At 36.9% G+C, this 17,056-nt stretch overlaps 1 protein-coding gene across 2 annotated transcripts in view; it reads right to left on the bottom strand.

Moving 5' to 3' along the window:
- robo1 (roundabout, axon guidance receptor, homolog 1 (Drosophila)) overlaps nucleotides 1-17,056 on the bottom strand; it is a 502,926-nt gene that overhangs the window by 347,730 nt on the left and 138,140 nt on the right. The gene's annotated exons all lie outside the window — the stretch shown is intronic.

Here is a 17,056-nt window from a genome sequence, read left to right on the forward strand (position 1 = left end):
TGTGGCAATTTCCCAAGTACAGCAGATTAAATTCTGACGGCTGTCACAAATTATCTATAATACAAGAAAGGTTTGTAAATGAATGTTCCATACCAGAATACTCAACGCATCAACTATGACCTGTCATTATTCCAGGCATGCCTAATCAATCCCTTTAAAGGAACACAGACCCACAGTTTATGAAACTGAACATATTGAATCCCTGAATACACAGTGAAAAACACCTCCCAGCTGATTTCAGACTGTTTGCAGGCAGCAGACTATCATTTTTCACCACTTCTCTATTAGAGCACAACTGAGCAGATGTTGACATTAAAATGACAAATATCACTGTATGGTTTAAAAATAACAATAATTTTAAGGACACATAAAGATTAAATCTAACAGAGGGTGCAAAGAAAAGAGGTTGTGGCTTTGAATTGCTGTGTATGTAATTTTTAAATGATACATTTAATCAAAATGTTTTAAAAGATAATGATAAAGTCAACAGAGAGGACTATTTCAGAACCAATGGTGAAACAAGGTCCTGCTGGCAGAAGTAGAAGCTAATAGGAAAGTAAGAGGAGTTACAGTACTTCTCTACAAATTATAGTGGAGATCTGGTACACACTGTGCAGTGTGTTGAGTCTTTCAAGAAATGACTGGAAAGGAGCATTGGCAATATAAGCTGCTACAGCCAAATGAGCAAGATAAATTGAATGGCATCACCCCATTGATATATTTCCTTATGTTGCCCTATCAAGGTGATCACATACAGTACATTATATTCTTTGTTCCTATAATCACGTGAATCTGTTTTTTGTTTGAGATTTAAATTCCTTGTCAACTTTATGCAGATATTCTGATAGCTACTTACAAGTATCATGTATCATAAAACAGCTGGCGTTGTGTTTTCAGAGAAACAAATGTATATGCTTTGTAATTAGCCTGTAAGAAATTACAATATGTACAATACTGAGCATCAGACTAAGCAAGATCTAAGAACAAGGGGAAAACTAAAATCATTTAGACAGAAAAAGTGGATAAGATGCAATAGTCAAATATTTAAAATATGTAATATTTATATTTATCATAGTTTTATTTATAAAAAATGTTTAGCAAGCACTGACGGACTGTCAGATATTGACAGGCAGTTTGTGTACTAATGTCCATTGCTTGCCTTTGTTGCTATTTTACTTCTGTATGCTTTTAAAAAAGCAAAAAATGTTTAATGCAACCCATGATTCTACCATTGAAAAGCCTTGCTGTAGCAACTATTTACTGTACACGTTTGTTATAAAACAAATACTTTTGAGATCCAACAATGTGTGTGTATTCTTCAAAATTAAGTAACGTACATTGTCAATTCACAGTACAGACTGGTGACTGACATGCAGATGCTTGTCAAGAAGCTAATCTTTTAGATGGAGCTTATTTATGCAAAATCCATGTTCTTCCTTTTTCGTTCACAATGCAGTAAGGGAGCTCTGCAGTAAGAAAAGTCTTCATTGTTCCAGACTGAGAGCTCTGAGGTGGAAAGTAAGAACTTAGCTGCTGTTTAGTCATTAATCACTCTGCCAGCCAAGAAAGTGCAGTACAGTATGTCCATTTACTATACCTCATTAATACAGTACAAGCAATTATATCAGTTCTTGATTATTTCACAAAGCAGACTGGATATGTTTCTATGAACAAACAACAATACAGAAGCCATATCAACCTGCAACTCACAACTGGCAACCCACTGAAGCTAAGCAGGTGTGAGCCTGGTCAGTACCTATCCATCGGATGAGACATAAAACCGATGTCCTGTCATTAAAAATCCCAGGGCACCCCCACTAATAGCTGGTGAGCATTCTATGGCTGTTGTCGCATCATCCAGGTGTATGCTACACATTGGGGGTTGTGGAGAGGAGTCCCCATTACCTTTAAATCACTCTGAGTGGAGTGTCCAGAAAAGTGCTGCAGTATATACAGTAAGTGTAAGCAATTATTATTATAGAAAAATGTTCTTCATGGGCTTCCCACAATAAAAAAAAATCAAATAAAAAATTTAATCTATGCAAAACTTCCCAGATTTCACTTCTAAAAAGTAGGTCTTCAGTTTACTCTATATTCCACCTATTCTTTCTACCGAAGTACATAAAAAATGTGGTCATCAGTCCAAAGAGTAGAAGCTGAATAGTTTGAGTATCTCTTGCCAAGATCACTGATATTTTCAAAAACAAGAGTTCAACATATCATTGTGAAAATATCAGAGAAAAGTACTCTAAACAGCCACGGCATTATAACACTATCTTTTCTAAAAACACTTATCCCAAACAAATTAAAACCATAGTTGGCTGCTCTAACCCTCAGTAGGATGTGAGCTGTGTATGCAACTTTATACCCAGCACAGAGTTTTCCATTATTTCACTCTCACCCTGTGCCATACCTTAAGGAGTCCTGCATTTAGTAAAACAATGTAATATGCCAAACCACAGACCTTTTCTTGAACAAGGCTGAATTTTAAACTAGTGCAAACTAAAACTCAATACAGACATTTACCTGGACTTTAAAAATGGTAGAAAATGGTCCCTGCTTTGCAAAAAAAAACTATGCCTCTAACCAGGCCTTGAAAAAACTGTTAATATTATGCATGTTCAGAAAATTAAAAACTTTTTTTGCCTTTTGCCCCAGTCAGTCTAAAATTATAGAAAGAACCTTGCAGATACCCAGGACACATTGATGACCTGAGCTACAGGAAGGAACTGAAGGAGTCACATCTCTCAACAGCTGCAGCAGGTGTCACCATGGGAGCCAGGAAACAACAGTTCTCTCAGAGTGGAGTAAAATGGACCTCATTAATATGTTACCAAATGTATTTTTTCTACTTTTTTTAACCATTAACTGTTACCAACATACTGTGATTAGTTAATTAATGAGTTAATTAGTTAAAAAAATTCTAAATGACTCTGTAATTGATATTTCATCCATTTGACGGCTCTGATTTGTAACAGATTGGTTTCTAAAAGATACAGTAATTAAAAGCACATCTCAACAATGCAAATGTCAGCAAGGTGTAATGTTGACTTTGAATGCTGATATGAGGTCTGCATGGTTGCTCTGTACTGACCAGCAAAATCTTTTTAGATTACTATTGCATTCTCAGTGTCCACTAAACTTCTCAAGGCTCACATCTTCTAGTAGGAGCCTCCCATTTTACATCTGGTTTCTACACTATGCAGTGTTTCCAGTTGGCCCAGAGTCTCCTTATTCCTATTGATGTAGTGGCAAATTACTGTAAATAAAGAACAAGACTCGAGAGTAGAATCATTAGAGGAAAATATTGTACATACTTTTCGTGATACAGTTTGCTGATCTGTCAGAAAGATCTTTCTAATTTAGTATGCAATGTGTCACCTTAAAACTAATGAGTGAAAAAGCAGAATATTGTGTCCTGCCTTACAGCCTTGAAATCCTCCTTGCTCTGTGTATAACTGGCTGAGGAGTTATGGCCTTGTGTAATTTTATGGCTGCTCTGGATCCACAGATAACCCACAGATAACACAGACTGCTGGGTTTTAAAAGCATTTTTCTTTCTAAGTGACCTTGTGATGACAATGACTAAAAACTCTCCTATGTGAAACAGTTTTCTGTAGGAAATTTAAAAAAGCAGATAATTTTTATTATAATCTGAAGATAAAATAATTGTATACCAGGTGTTGATAATTATTTTGGTAAACTGATATATAGTACACGAAAGTAACATGCAATTTTAAATAAAAACTGTACTTCACTTGCAATAGCATGTTTTATTTTGCATATTATATTTTTTCATAAGTAGCCTTTCAATTGTTCGGTGTCATAAATAGTGTTATTTGATATAATAATGTAAATCTTTATGTGCATGACAATAACATTTTTCAAGTATTTCTTTTATTTAAAATGCCTCATCAGTTAGATCCCTGTTCACAGTGTTTGCACACCTTGCAATAATGTGGTATAACTTCAGTCATTGCTCTAGAAAAACAGCTTTATATCTGTTGCGTGAGCAAAACTTTAAAGGCATCTCAGCAAGCAAACTCTTACATGAAGTTGACATGTAGAAGATAAAATTTCACAATGATGTCACAAAGCACTCTTTTGAAGCCTTGATGTCAACATCTGCTATCATAAAGTCAAATATATATACTGTATATGGAACAGAGTTACGAAAGCTGGCCGTGCTCTGGCTTCAAGACCCAGAAGCAGACAAGAGTTTAATCTGGCTGTGCTTTAAAGTGGAGCTGACTTGGGAGTGTTGGAGTCAGGTGGAGCCATATTAAGGTTTTGTCAATAACACAGCTCGAGAATTCAGAATTTCATTCTGTAACAGAATCATGATGAAAGTACACAAGTATTTGTTTCTGTTCCAGTAATTTGGGTGCTTTATATCACATAAGCTTGCACTGAGATAATAGGGTAAGTGTCACGCCCTCTTCAGCCAGAGGGCGCTCCTTCTCTGTCCTGTCCCTAGTTTCCGGTCTGCTGTCCTTCCTGTCCCTCTCTTTCCCTTGGGCTATATATTTCCGGGTCTTGCACTCTGTCCTCGCTCAGCATTGAGGTTCGGATGTCCTGAGACCCGCCTAGCACCAGGGCGCCCCACGTCCGCTCCCTGAGGGCATAGGTTTCTATACGGCATTCCTGAACTCTTTGCACTATGAGCCCGGGCCTTTTTCCCGTCTCGCCGCTACGCATATGGGTCTTTTTCCGCTCTCCTGCTCCCCACGGTTAGTCCCTTTGGACGTCCGTGACAGTAAGTTATACTTAGTATGTATCAATATACTTTATGCAAATCAGAGGCTGAACAGATATTCAATTCAATTTATTTTTATATAGTGCCTTTCACAACAAGGTTGCCCCAAGGCGCTTAACAAAGCAAGTGACCATACATGTTGTGAATACAAAACAGAAAAGACCATAAGACAACGTGCAGATACAGTAGATGCTCTCTCTTGGAAACGATTGTTCAATGTAAATAATCCTTTTGTCATTCTTTTACTAGTTTAATCTAGATTTTATCAAACAAAAACAAAAAAATAGGATTTAAACTTGTGTAAGTCATATGGAACAGAGGGGATCATGCAGATCGAAACACTCTTAAACTAACAATGAAATCTTGTGCAAACTGATAATGATTAGGCCTGGTAAACCTTACTGTTTAATGTGAAAGTTTAAGCAATACCTCTAATGTAAACCCTAGATAGCAAATCTTACAAACTTCCCATGACCTGATCTGAATAAATACAATGCAATGCTATAGCCATACTGAGTAAAATATGCATGTCTCTCAAAACATTATAAAACAGAGGTTAAAGCTACATACATGTACTTCACTTTCAGACATTTCATTCTATCAAGTAAACAAAGAAAAACTTGAACTCACTTCTCAGACAGAAATAAAGTTTATGAAATATGAACAGAATGGTTAAATGATTTTCTGAGAATGCTTTTGATTTATAATGCTATAAAAATCATTTATTAATTGAAATTAATTTCATATTCATGAAATGTGATTTGCTTGCTGTTTAAAACTGTGCTATCTTCCTTATTCAATATTGAATAAATTCACCATACTACAACATATCTTATGGAGCATAGTACTGAGAGTTTTACCAACTCCACTTATTTTCTTTAAATATGATAACATATCAAATGGGTTACACATAGTCTTTGTTGTTTTATATCTTCAGGAATGGAGGCACTAACACAAATTACATGAAATAACATTTATGAAAAAACAGGCATTATGAAAAAGGAAGTAATGCAGGCTTAGTATTTTGCCCGGCATACAAATTATATATTAGATTTGTAATGCTATGTCAAGAAATAATGTAAATAATTTATATACATACAGTAAAAATATATTTTTCATGAGACTCATTCTTCCATTAGGTATCATAATGGAGTAACTGAATTTCAGCTATCGGTTTCTTTACGCACTGAGGAAGTTTGGTTGAGAGACAAGTCAGAGTGAGAATAAGTATAGGCGTTTGCACAATGGGGATAAAGCAAGATCTGTCACAGCTGTATTTCATCATTCTCTCTATGAAAAGTTGAGGTGTTACAGTTAGACCAGGAAAAATAACCTTAATATCCTGTAGGCTAAGATAGAGTAGAGGGTGGACTTTCCTGTAGATCTGAAATGGGAAAAGCTCAGTTAGCGTTCCCTGAAGTTTTGGGTAAAAAGGGAAAAGTATGGTGCTGTTCTCTCATGTGAGAGAACTCTGTTAACTTTACATGTGAATCCTGTGAGGCAAAAGTAGGTTACAGATCAAGTGACAGTGGGAAGTTTATATACCAGTGTTGGTAAATCCTCATCGTAGTTATCATTATTCTCTAAAAATACTATTAAAGTATATAGCAAGTAGGGTACAGAGACCCCATACAATACTAAAACAAAACCATCCCTGCCACTTTACCAGATTATTGGTATTAGGAGGATCTGTTACATGAAGCTGTATTTATAGTTTCTGTTTTTACTAGCTGCATACCAAACCTAAATCATTGATAAAAATTACAGTAAAAAAAAAAAATGGTTACAGTACAGATCCTTGTAGTACACTAGTTACATTCCCAATTTGAATTTACCCCTTGGCAGTTCTCCATTTGCACTATTAAGTAATTCCCAATCCAAACAGTCTTATTTGTCACCTCCTACCTGTAATTTTGCTAATTAATGAATTTCATTAAGGACATCTGAAAATCTTAATATGCCATATTATACTGTATGTATTGTGTGTATCCTTTATGTTTACTTCTTATTTTAAATCAGCCTTGTTATACTGTATACGGACATTACAATTTTCAAGTCAGTGGGTACTACCTCTGTCTTGAGCAACTGTTGGAAGAGTATATCAGCCATTTCATATTATTGTCCAGCAGTATGCTATGTATGGACAAGGCCTATTGTTTCATTTAGAATTAAGTGTTATTAAAGATTTCTAAAAATCTTTGTGTGTCTGGACAAAAGAGCCTGTTGCCTATGTAAGACTATGTAAGCCTATGTGATCTCAGCCACAGGATGACATAGTGGTCTTTGTATGTGAGCAGGTGAGAAATAAGGATCTTTTTTGAATAAGGATCTTTCCCAGTACAGTCCAAATCTACTGTTAATATTCCATTAAGATCTGGATATTATTTTATACTCTAAGTTATAGGCCATGGTCGACCATCCAACAAAATGATCAACCAAACAGGGACCTGTAGGGTGTGGGAACCCACTCCACCTGATGACTTCTTGACCAATCACCAACCATATTTTCACCAGTTAAAAAGTGGTGCACATCACCTCTAACTTTGCCCCTATCTCCGTCCCCAACTTGGCTGACTGACAAACAATGGTTCTTAATTTTTTCCTGATTTAGAGGGTGAGCCCATACGTAAGGACAGAATTCTGACCAAGGTCTAGCGTGCAGTTGGACCTCGCGATATTTAGTTTAATTTAAGTAGCAGTAGATACTTGTGGGCACCTTAATGTTGATTATGTTGCTGAGACTAATCAGGAAGTTGGTGTTACCAATGGTAAATAGTAAATGCATTACCTTTTTTTATGTATATCTTCTGTATAATTGATGTATCTCGATAATTCACGTAATGAGGTGCCTTTTTCAGGTAGACTCTCATGTACAGTATTTACCCAGACGGCTTTTACAGTATGTACAATTGGTTTATACATCCAGGTGGATGCTGCACATTGGTGGTTGTGGAGGGGAGTCCCCATTACCTGTAAAGCACTTTGAGTGGAGTGTCCAGAAAAGCACTATATAAGTGTAAGCAATTATTATTATTATTATTATTATTATTATTATTATTATTACTGTGCATCAATAAATGTATTCTGTGTGTTGTGAATCCTTGTGAAGACTCCTTGTTGTTCCGACAATTGATTCCTAATAGCCAAAATAAACTCTATATTATTATTATAACTAAGCATTATGTTAGTAAATTCACAAAAACCCTACACCATTTTTGCCATGGATATATTTCATGTCATCCTTGATGGTTCTTTTGCTGTTGTAGTACTGAAAGACTTTTTTGTTTATTTTAGTTTCCATTGCATTATTCATTTCAGTTTATCTCTTGATCTTTTTTCTATCAATTCCTAACTTGTGATTCATTGCACTTCCTTTTAAAAACAGATGTCATTGTTTTATTAATTGTTTTAAAAGTGTTTTCTTTTCCCTTTATTTTTTATTGATATGTTAAACTATTTTATAGTTTTTGATTTACTCACTTTGGGGTTAAATTTGGACTGTGGTTCAAGTAAACTGTTGTAGTCCACTTATTTCATTTTCATTCTTCTCTTTTCTTACTATTTACTTCATGTAAATAGTAAAGAAAGTATATAGTAAATTGTAAAGCTTTGTTTTGGGCTGTAGTTTCAAAATGCACTTCAAATCATACCATATAAGGCTCACAATTCTCCAATGGTTCTCTCAGCTGTTGGCTTCACTCTGTTCATTGTTTGAGCAGGCAAGATCCACATAAAATCTTGCAGATCAGTTTGCTCAAATAAACTGTTATGCCCAACAAGGTGTTGAAACAGGCTCGGCAAAAAGAGTCAAGGAGCCAAGATATGCGGCAATCAAGATGATTTATTCAATGACAGCACTGAAGAGGACAAACAGAGCTGAGACTGAGGAAACAGCTGAGGCAGAAGCTGCGCGGCTAATGCAGGCAGAGCAGAGGCCAAGGTCTGAGGTGATGAAGAGATGATTAGTGGCAATGATAACTGAGGAACTGGAGGCTGAAGATTAAGACACACTTCTTAGAACCTGAGACTGAGACTGAGACTGAGACTGAGACTGAGACTGAGACTGAGACTGAGACTGAGACTGAGACTGAGACTGAGACTGAGACTGAGACTGAGACTGAGACTGAGACTGAGACTGAGACTGAGACTGAGACTGAGACAAACTCAAAACACAGTTAGTGACTCAATGTTTGAGCCCTGAGGAATGATTCCTCAGCTCTTAAATACTGTGCGATGTTCCCTAATTGGCCTGATAGGCCCGGCCTGATCTCATTGAGGATGGCCCCAGTGAGTCTCTAGCATGTGCGGAATGCGCATTGGCAATTGGTGGAGCTTGTCGGGGTATATCATAAACTGGGTAAGAAAGCAGTCCTTAACCATGTCTACAATGCTATTTAATTTTCTTTTATTAACATTCATATACAGTAGGTCTTTTCAAATATTCTGCATGAAAATAATCCACAATGGTGATGACAGAGGCTAAATGGCTTTGCATTTCTGTTTGAGTAAATTAAGAGATTACAAAAATGAAGACAAAAGACAGATAAAATATCTGTCAGGTTCACCCTATTTACCATTTGTCTGCTAAATATTACCCAATATTTATTTAATAAATATTACCTTGTCCACACCCCAGAGTTATGAGCACCAAAGAAAACAGTCCACTATTACAGCGGTATTTAAGATTTGTTTTGTCAGTAGTTTGGTTGTCAAATATGCTGGTTGTCATATTGTCTCAGAGTATGGTTCCTTTATCTGTTTTATGCATTTGTTCCTTGGTTAAATTTGGTAAAAAGTAAAAAGTCGCAAAAAATATTATATGGATTTAAATGAATATCAAATTAGAAGTTCTTCATCCTAAAGTAAAAATGGACAAAGATTTCCTAATATTCTGAAGACAAAAATAAATTAAACCATTATATGCTTTATGTAATAGAATTAAAATGCATGACTGAAAAGTGACTAAAACTAAATTAGTTTTTTAGTCATTTTTTATTTGATTAAACCAAATTAAAAAGGTTTAATTAAGATGTAACAACATTTAATGGATAATTTAATCAACTGGACTAGGAGAGGTCATCAGTTTGTACTATAAATTTACACTGGATTTCATCCAGCTGTTTCTTGAAGGAAGCCAGGGTATCCCACTTCAGTAACATGCTTGGGTGGCTTGCTCTAGACCCTCATAACCCTCACTTCCACAGTCTGAAGTCAGATTAAATCTAGATTATATTACCATTCTACTGAGACCCAGGTGAACTCAGGGGAAGAGAGGTGCAGAAGTACACAAATGTGCCTGGGATTGGGCAAATTCAAATTTTAAAGGCTTGTTATGCAACAGCAGTAGCCACTGGTGGGTCTTTCCATTTTCAGCAAGAAATGTTGTCATGTATAGCTTTAGCCTTACTATTTGAATTGTGGAATTCTAAAATGAAAGGAGGAGCATAGCAAAGGGGGGTGTTTTCTTTGTCTCTCCCAAGTCTAAATGCAATGTAGCAAAGGACATACAGTATCAGACTATTCTCTGCCAGTATTAAACTGGGGAGTAAAAGTAAAAGAATGACTGGTGATTACAAATTTTAAGAAATATAAACTTTTTCTGTACATTTAAACTCCCTCTCATTGGGTTATAACACTCAGAGAGAGTACATGAGGACAGATGCAATATCTTTCCATTTAAAGTGTGCCAGTGCCCAACAATAAAGCAAACACATGACGAACTGGAATCCATTAGGCTTGATGATACATTCCGGCAGGTCTGACTACAAGTGCTGTTATTTCTCTGAAAGCTCTAATTTATTCAATCTGCCATGCAGCTGCCTGATGTTTTCTACCAGCTATAATGCAGACTGGAGAGACAGATACTTTATGTCACAAAGGCAAACTGGGGTCAACTGACATTACTTGGAAGCTGCACCGGTAAAAGTTACAAAAGGGCGTGTTGCCTACGCTCTTCTACACCAAAAGCTCAAATAGTAGCAAATTGGTTTATGACACATACTGTATTAGTATTAATGTTTCACACATTTTTAAAATACTCTTGTTGTTTTATTTTTGCTTGATAACTGCTTCAAAATTCAGACCTTTCTCAAGGGGTTTTCCCATTGAAATGCTTTTTTCACTACTGCCTCTGAATCCACATGTTCCATGGAGCCACAATGCATGCGAGTTCCATGGGTGCCTTCAGCTAAAAGCAGCACTCCTGGAAACATTCTTTTCTTAGGTCTCTAATGTGGAACATTACATCCAAATTATAGTTTAATTTCTGTGTGCTTAAAAATGTATCACAAACTCACAAGAAAAGCAGTGAGGATGAAAATGTTATGACCCTATTGTGGCTGTGTCTGCTGGATCTGTGGTGAATGTGGTATTTGAAAGTCGCTACACTGTACAATCGCATTCTATCTGAGCATCATTCCAATAATGATCTCACAATCTAAGAACAAATGTATTTTAGGCCATTTAAATCTAGAACACCTGAGTGTTCTTGAGCACCATATTGTGAGTGTACAGTATGTGTACTAAAGAGAAAACTGCACTGGGATACAAAACTTGACACATTAAAAAATGGCTGTACAGTAAACACCAGTCCTAGTGTTGTTTGTGAAAATGGATTACAGTATTTTTCAATAAAATATGTCAACTGATACTACATTTCTTGGCTGTAATTTAAATATAATAATAAATGCAACACTTCCATTAATTTTATAAGATAGCCTCCATGATGGACATCATCTATAATAAGCAGAAAATGCCATTCCTTCAGTAATTAGAACTTTAATTTGTTCTAACTTGCATGTCATTTTTTCATTTTTATTATTTAGCTGCTTTTGTGATTAATTGGTGTTATCATATCTGAGACAATTAATTTTTTTAAATTCTATCATGAACAATGGAATGACTGAAACCTTATAATTTTATCCAAGTATAAAATTTCCACTGCAATATGGCCTTGCCTTTCTTGTGGAATGGAAATCTCTGAACTAAAATCCACAGAGTCAGTTTTCTTAAACACTAAGCCAACCTGAGCATTTGGTGCTTTATAGTTTGTCTTACACTAGTGGTTTTCTACTCTTAAATGCTAGACCTGAACTAGTAATAGTGCCACATTACTGCCCCATGCTGTACACATTCATATGGAGCCATCTCATTATTATTATTGTAACTATCTGAATAAAGTGCTTTGCTAAAATGTGCAATGGCAATGCTCTATCTAGGATTTGTACTCATACTTTCTGACTTACAGTACAAGTTGAAGGAAGATATGAGATGTGAAAAGAGGGTTAACTAACTTCTTTCTGCACAAAGACTTCTTTTGGTACAACATATTGCATGCTTCAGGGCTTCTGAGTTACAGGAGGGACGGGAGTGGACTGATAAGAGAATCTGGAATCTCTTAACTAAGGGAGGATGAGACCAGTTGTTCAAAGTGTTCAAGGCCTTGAGAATGTCCGAACACAGGTGGTCTCCCCCCCATCACCATGGTAACACTTGTGTCAGAAACAGCTGAAGTTTTTTATATAAACTGATGCTCTGCAACTATAGTCTTTGAACAATCCTGGTTGTATTGTTCCTTACATGCAATCAAACTCACTTGTTGAGATTCATCTTGGAGTCCAGGACTTATTTGTTTGTTACATCAAAGTCTAGAGCCTTAATCATTGTTCCACACTGCTCCTACACAATTCAACACCACAGTACTGTACTGTACTATTGGCAGGCTTTTGTTGATATCACTCCACTTTGTAAAGTAAAGTGGCTGACAGTCATAATTTAAGGCATAATTCAGTAAAGTCATTGAATTAGTTCAGGTGGGTAGCTGCGTCAGCATATGTCAGCATGCGTAAGCTGCAAAGGAAGAAGTAATAGGTTTATCCCATACTGAAAAGAGAAGAAAGAAAACACAACATTTTGGCTCTGAAGCCACACACCCCAAGATATGAATTAAAGTCATTGAATAGCATTAATACTTCAACCCAAATTACATACCCTATATTTGTTTGCTAGAGTGTTCTTGCTCCTACCCAAAGCATACCCACTGTCCAGTGCCAGGCCTGTAATTTATGAGGTTTACGTTGAATCTGGGGACAAGTCCCATTTAAAAAAATTAAATAGAAAATAATTTTAAAAAATAATAATAATAATTTTTATGATGAAGGACCTGTTTTCTTAAAAGCGTTTATGTTTGAATCACAAAAAATGCAACGAAGACCAGAGAAATCAGATCTGTGTCACCATGGATATAATATCTATAATCCAAAACCAGCCTTTTTTTTGTATCCAAGGGTCACTATTTAGAAAGAATTCAACCACTGGGCCCAGAGATTTAGTTTTTACTTTGAGAATTTTTTTCTGTTCTCAACGTTTTTCCCAATTTTTTCTGTTATTAAAAACTGTACATTTTGTAAAATGTGTTTTTCATATTCTGTAAAATGTTCTACGACATCTTTTAATGAAGGACAGTTTAATAAGTAAGGATTGATCTTGATTAATTAAATGACAGTAATACGAGAAAATCCAGTGAGCACTGTATTAAGAGAACTTATTCCATGTACAGTACATCCCAAACGGAGTGAAGCAAAGCTGGTATACAGTACATACAGTATAAGAGCACATTGTTATGCCACGCCCCCAGAGGAACCAGCATTCCACCTCACATTCCAACACAGTTCCCAATTAGCCCTTTTCCCCAGCCTATTTAATGCTGCCCCTGGTGCTCAGTATTAGGGTTTTCCTGGCTAGAGCTACTCCCAGTCTCATTGTTATTTACTACTTGTTTTTTGGCTTCCTGACCCTGGTTTGTTCTCCAGCTACAACTCCTGGTTTCGGTTTTGGTACTCTTGCTCTTGTTCTGACTCTTGGCTCCCTTACAGATTATGGCTCCGCCTCCGGTTATTTGTACTTTAGCACCGGCTAGTTTACCTATGGCTTTCGGACCTCGGATTGTTCTTTTGACTACGTCTTTTGGAGTTTGCTCTGGTTTTCTGCATAGTGTCCTCACTACTAATTCCTAACACACATCCTCTGTGGCAATGCAGGAATGGGGTAAACAAACAATTAAAAGCACACTGTGAAGCCTGTGAACAACAATGCCACACCATCTGCATTAGAATCGGGAAACTTAATTTCTTTCTTCTGCATTTTGTTTCAAACAATTTTAACTTTTGCCTGACTATCTCTCCATTATACAGCCTTGCTGTAACTGAGACTCTGAAAAACAGGGCTATTTTAAATTAGTTGGCTGTTGGGCAGGTTCAGCAATATTAAACTCAACAAAAGGGCAACATCAATTAAAAGGGGTCTTTATAGGGATACATGCTGAATAATGAGGAATTCTATTGCTCAATTAGCTTTTAATTGGATCTTCGTAGTTTTCATATTATATTAAAACAAAACATCAGCTGAAATTACTGTTTGTCAAGAGGATGCATATCATACTTATGAATTTATAAAATCTCAGCTGCTGCATGAGGTCAGCAGAGCCACATATTAAATTGCTAGTGAATTATATATCATGCACTATGCAAGCAGCCATATCACCCTGCAACTCACAACTGGCAACCCACTGAAGCTAAGCAGGTGTGAGCCCGATCAGTACCTGGATGGGAAACCTCCTAGGAAAAACTAAGGTTGGTGCTTGAAGAGGTGTTTCCAGGGGGTGCTCACCCTGTGGTCTGTGCGAGTCCTAATGCCGCAATATAGTGATGAGGATACCATAATGTAAAAAGGCGCTGTTCTTCGGATGAGACATAAAGCTGAGGTCCTGACTCAGCTTTATCTGAGATAAATCTCAGATTAAAAATACCAGGGTGTTTCTTGAAAAGAGCAGGAGTGTTACCCCGGCATCTTGTCCAAATTTCTCATTGGCTTTTACCAGTCATGGCCTCCTAATAATCCCCATGTATGAATTGGCTTCATCACTCTGTACTCCTCCCCACTGATAGCTGGTGTGTGGCGAGCGTACTGGTGCACTGGTCCAGGTGGATGCTGCATATTGGAGGTAGTGTAAGGGAGTCCCCATTTTGAATGCAGTGTCCAAAAAAGCGCTATATAAATGTAAGGAATTGCTATTATTGATTTATGATTCGAGGATTCTGTTTACAAAAGACATCAAATGACATGACCATGAGATGTCAACTCTTCACACCCCCTAAATTATTTCTAAATTTACATACTTGATCTGTTTTAGTTTTTTTGTTCAAACCCAGCTTTGCAATGACACCCAACAAAAAAGACAATGCAATGACATTTTCACAACATGGTAGGCTTTGTACCTGTTCAGTGAGGCCAAGACAACTAAGGATAAGTTGTTGGAAGGCTTATCAATACCCGTGTCAATACCCAGAAAGCAGAACTGATTCAGGCTAAAAAACACTTTCCACAGTCTTCAGATGTCTGGCAATTTTCAGGACAAGTTAAATGATCTTGGGGGACATTATATTGTTGCAATATATCCTTGACTGTTCAACCGAGGAGATGGGAAAGTGATAATCCTCCACACTAGCTGCAAAAACTACTTCTCTACTGATTCTTTTTTATTTTTTCTTATTAACTTTAACTGAAATTGACATTTCTCAACAGGTGGCTATTTGGCTAGATCTAATAAACCCTACCTTCCAATACCCCTGGTTTCACAGATTGACTTTCAAACTGACTGTAGACTGATGTAGTCTGATATTCCTGTTTCTAAGAAATCCTAGTCAGCCTATTATAATTGACTCTACTGAATTGCATACTGTATGGTTTAAACAGCAGTATAAAATACAGTATGCTAAAAAAGAGCATCTCTTGCAGAAAATGCACAGCTATATACATTGGTTAAAAAGGAAAGAAACTGGGAGACCATTTCAGGGAACATGTCAGGGCTGTGAGGATCAAAAGTCTCTCCGAAATGTCATTAAGAAATGGAAGTTAAGGGGAACTGTTAAAGTCAAGACAAGATCTGGAAAATCAAGAAAAATCTCTGATAGAACTGCCCGTCAGGTATGCAAAGCAAAATCCCTATATCACTGCAAAGGACCTGCATGAAGGTTTAGCTGGCACAAGGGTAGTGGTTCACAGGTCCACTCTGCAGCACTGCTTGCACAAACATGATCTGCATGGAAGAGTCATTAGAAGGAAACCTTACCTGCAATCTCATCACAAAAGTCAACGTCTGAAGTATGCAACACAACACTGTAGATACAGTCATGTGAAAAAGAAAGTACACCCTCTTTCAGTTCTATGGTTTTATATATCAGGACATACATGTAACAAAAAATAATATGGTCCTTACCAGGTCCTAAAATTGTAGAACCACCTTTAGCAGCAATAACTTGTAGTAATCATTTTCTGTATGAGTTTATCACTCTCTCACATTGTTTCAGAGGAATTTTGGCCCACTCTTCTTTACAACATTGCTTCAGTTCATTGATGTTTGAGGGCATTCATTTATGCACAGCTCTCTTAAAGTCCCACCAAAGCATCTCAATGGGGTTGAGGTCCGGACTTTTACTTGGCTATTCCAACACCATGATTCTTTTCTTTTTCATCCATTCAGTTGTAGATTTGCTGGGGTGCTTGGGATCATTGTCCTGCTGAATGACCCAAACTTTAGCTGTGGCCTCACATTTGTCTCTAGAATACTTTGGTATAAAGAGGAGGTCATGGTTGACTCTATGTGCCCAGGTCTTATGGCTGCAAAACAAGTCCAAATCACCCCTCCACCACCGTGCTTGACAGTTGTATGAGGTGTTTGTGGAGATACGCTGTGTTTGGTTTTTGCCAAACATAGCGTTGTGCATAATGACTAAACATCTTCACTTTGGTCTCATTTGTCCAAAGGACATTGTTCTATAAATCTTGTGGCTTGTTCAGATGCAACTTTGCAAACCTAAGCCGTGTTGCCATGTTCTTTTTGGAGAGAAGGGGCTTTCATGAGGGGCTTCCATGAAAGGCATACTTGTTCAGTCTATTTCTGATCGTACTGTCATGAATTTTAACATTTAACATGCTAACCGAGGCCTGTAGATCCCTAATGTAGCTCTTGGGTTCTTTGCGATTTCTCTGAGCATTATACAGTCATATTTTGGGGTGAATTTGCTGGGACGCCCACTCCTGGGAAGATTGGAAACTGTCTTGAATGTTCTCCATTTGTAAATAATCCTTCTCACTGTAGATTGATAGATTTCAAATTGTTTGGAAATGGCCTTATAACCCTTCCCAGATTGATGAGCAGCAACAATTGCTTCTCTAAGTTTATTGTTTAATTGTCTTTTCTCCTTGGCATGGTGTTAACACACATCTGAATGCTCCAGACCA

Source organism: Lepisosteus oculatus, chromosome 5 (assembly GCF_040954835.1).
Source record: "Lepisosteus oculatus isolate fLepOcu1 chromosome 5, fLepOcu1.hap2, whole genome shotgun sequence".
Classification (NCBI taxonomy): domain Eukaryota; kingdom Metazoa; phylum Chordata; class Actinopteri; order Semionotiformes; family Lepisosteidae; genus Lepisosteus; species Lepisosteus oculatus.